This window comes from Atta colombica, unplaced genomic scaffold (genome assembly GCF_001594045.1).
Source record: "Atta colombica isolate Treedump-2 unplaced genomic scaffold, Acol1.0 scaffold95, whole genome shotgun sequence".
NCBI classification, from domain to species: domain Eukaryota; kingdom Metazoa; phylum Arthropoda; class Insecta; order Hymenoptera; family Formicidae; genus Atta; species Atta colombica.
Window position 1 is genome coordinate 62,631 of NW_017259589.1, and position 248 is coordinate 62,878.

Below are 248 nucleotides of genomic sequence, written 5' to 3' on the forward strand. Positions count from 1 at the left end.
TGTCATGCAGCCCATTCTCCTGTGCAACAGTTTAAAGAAAAAAAATTATTCTTTCCCTTCTTTCAACTCCGCTATTTTGTAATACATTTTATATGACTCGAATTGATCCCCATGATTAAGAAATGTTTAAGCTTTAATTTAAGCTTTGGTTCATCTCAATGCGATAATTTTTTATTAAATCATCGCTATTCGAAAATATTATTGTAATAAAATTTAGTGGCTCTTTTGTCTATATATATATATATATA